Source organism: Vigna radiata, chromosome 8 (assembly GCF_000741045.1).
Source record: "Vigna radiata var. radiata cultivar VC1973A chromosome 8, Vradiata_ver6, whole genome shotgun sequence".
Lineage (NCBI taxonomy): Eukaryota > Viridiplantae > Streptophyta > Magnoliopsida > Fabales > Fabaceae > Vigna > Vigna radiata.
In genome coordinates, this window is record NC_028358.1 from 29,594,689 (window position 1) to 29,597,756 (window position 3,068).

The window sequence follows — 3,068 nt, forward strand, 5'->3', positions numbered from 1 at the left end:
CATGAGGCGCGATGTGGTTGATGTTTGTTGGGGTGGAAGATTGATTCCTTTGAGGTGTGAGAATTGAATGATCCTTTTAACAGAGGTGGTTATGGGTTTCTTTGCAGAGCAGAGGGGTGGATGGGGTTTTGGTTTTGTGCGTGATGAGGTGTGGTGTGTGTAATGGAGAGAAAAGGAGTCTGTGTGAGCGAAGATGATCTCCTTCCTCAATGGAAGGATCCCCTGTGCCTGGTTGAGAATCCATTCTGTTTTGTGATTTTTTTTTTTTAAAACAAAATTGTCTCCTCCACAACACGTTATTTCTCCTTTTTTTTCTTCACAAAACGCCAGAACTCTTTTGTTTTACTGTCCTTTCTTTTTTTCTTTCTATTTTCGTTTTTTCCTTTTTTTTCTTTTCTTTTCATTTTCTTTTTTCTTTTTCTTTTCTCTTCTTTTTTTTCTTTTTATTTTTGCTTTTTTCCAAAAGAATAAAAAAATAAAACCAAATCAAATCAAATAAGATAATAAAAAACTAAATAAAAGTAAACTAAAAATTAAAAATAATAGAAAAATAAAATAAAATAAAAACAAGTCATATTATTTAACCCGGACGAAATTGGGTGTTGACATCCTTTATTAGTTCAACAAGCCAAAATCTCAGTCCAACCAAACATGTAATTTTATATTATATTAGTGTTTTATTGAAACATTGGTGTTTCCATTAATACAAGTAATGTATGGACTTTTTTTTATTGTAACAGTTTTGATTGTGGTGTAGTAATTATGAAAGCTATTGAAATTTGGGATGGAGAGGAGAAATATGATGGCAAAAACATGCCTGACTATACAAATGTAGGGTAAATAATGAATTTCTAAATATTACATTATCTTTGTGATGACATTGTTTTTAAATTCCAATTTGTTCATTTCAAGAGGACTTGGTTGCGTTTAGAAAGAAGTTTATATGTGACTAGATACTAGATGAGCACAACGTCCGAAGATTTCAAATGCTGCAAAATTTTTGGATTGATATAGGACTACAAATAAAATGTTATTTTTGGTTTAGATTGTTATTTTATATGAAAACAATACATAATGTACAAAATTATAGTATTGAGAATTTTGAAAAAATTGTAAAGAAATATTGTATTGAGAATTTATAGCAAATGAATACAACTTAACTATTCTTGATTAATTATTGTTGAAATTCATTACATTTTTTTTTGTCAAAAGTCATGTCTCCCTGTACTGATGAGGACTTGGACTCACCCAATAGGTATACTAAATTGGTAGTTATTGATTGGGTGGAAGTTCTGTTAGAAGAACACAAATGTTTCCAGTTATGTGCGTGTGTAATCGATTACAGCCAGAATGTAATCGCTTACCGTGGAAAAACTAGATTTTGTACTGAAACTTTTGCTTTGCTCCCGTCCTTTTGAGGAAGAGCTCCCCATGGAGGGGTTGGACCTAAGTTGGTCAAATTTATTGAAGGATGTTCAATTGGTTGGTTGATTTTTAGGACCAAGGAGTTGTGGGTGTACTTAGTAGTGGTTGAAAGGAATAAGGGTGTGCACATAATTGCTTGCTTATGCTCTCATCCAAGTGATACTGTGAGGAAGAGTCAGATAGGCATTTATGTGCGTGTGTAATCGATTACAACCAGTCTGTAATCGCTTACCAGTGAAAAAATTGGATTTTGTATTGAAACTTTTGCTTTGCTCCCATGCTTTTGGGGAAGAGCTCCCCATGGAGGGATTGGGCCTAAGTTGGTCAAATTTATTGAAAGATGTTGATTTGGTTGGTTGATTTTTAGGACCAAGGAGTTGTGAGTGTACTTAGTAGTGGTTGAAAGGAATAAGGGTGTGCACAAAATTGCTTGCTTATGTTGTCATCCAAATGATGTTGTGAGAAAGAGTCATATAGGCACTTATGTACGTGTGTAAATGGAAAAACTGGATTTTGTACTGAAACTTTTGCTCTACTCCCATGCTTTTGGAAAGAGCTCCCCATGGAGGAATTGGACCTAAGTTGGTCAAATTTATTGAAGGATGTTTAATAATTAATGTTAATTTTTTAATATTTATAAATATTTTTACAATTAAATATAACATTAACAATTATCATTTTATATTATTTTAATAATTAGGAGCATTTTTATAATCTTCAATTTTTATCAATTAAACAATTTTTTTTTTATTTGTGACAATCAAATCATATATTATCTCTCCCTTCCAAATCCTCTCTAGCAAATGAAAAAAGCATTATTAAGTTGGTGTAGGAAATAAATGCTTCCATAAATGATTTTGAATTCTTATTTTTTTTCTTTTTACTAAAATGTATGAAATTTACATAAGGTTTAAACCTCTTTTTGGTCCCTAAGTTATGAGCGGATGTTCAGTTTAGTCCCGCTTTTAAAAATGTAAACCTTTGATTTCTAAGTTATAAAAAATGTATCAAATGAGTCCTTTTTTTATGTTCATGGTCAAAGTACAAAGAGCAATATAAAATGTTGTTATTATTAAGAAACAAATCAGAGTAATCTAAAGATGTAGCAATTGTTAAGAAACAATCAAAAACAGTATTTCAAGTTAAAAAAGGACTCATTTAATACATTTTTTATAACTTAGGGACCAAAGATTTACATTTTTAAAAACGGGGACTAAACTGAATATTCGCTTATAACTTAGGGACCAAAAAGAGGTTTAAACATTTACATAAATAGGAATTCTTTATAGAACATTGTAATAATTATCCATTCCTATTTTTTATTGAAAATTTGTGAAACTAAGTGGCATCATAAAATTAAGGGTTAAATATGTTTTTCGTCCCCCAACTATTGGTCGTTTTTGTGTTTAGTCCCTCTTTCAAACTATAGTACAATTTAGCCCTTCAACGTTAGAAAATTATGGTTTTAGTCTTTTTTACCAAATTTTTTAAACTTTATTTGTTGTTTCAAGCACGTTACATTATAGCATTTGGATTGTTTACACTATTTGACACATTTTTGCTTCAATGTTAACTGAGAAACGCGTTTGAAACAACAAATAAAGTTAAAAAAATTTGGTAAAAAAGACTAAAACCAGAGTTTT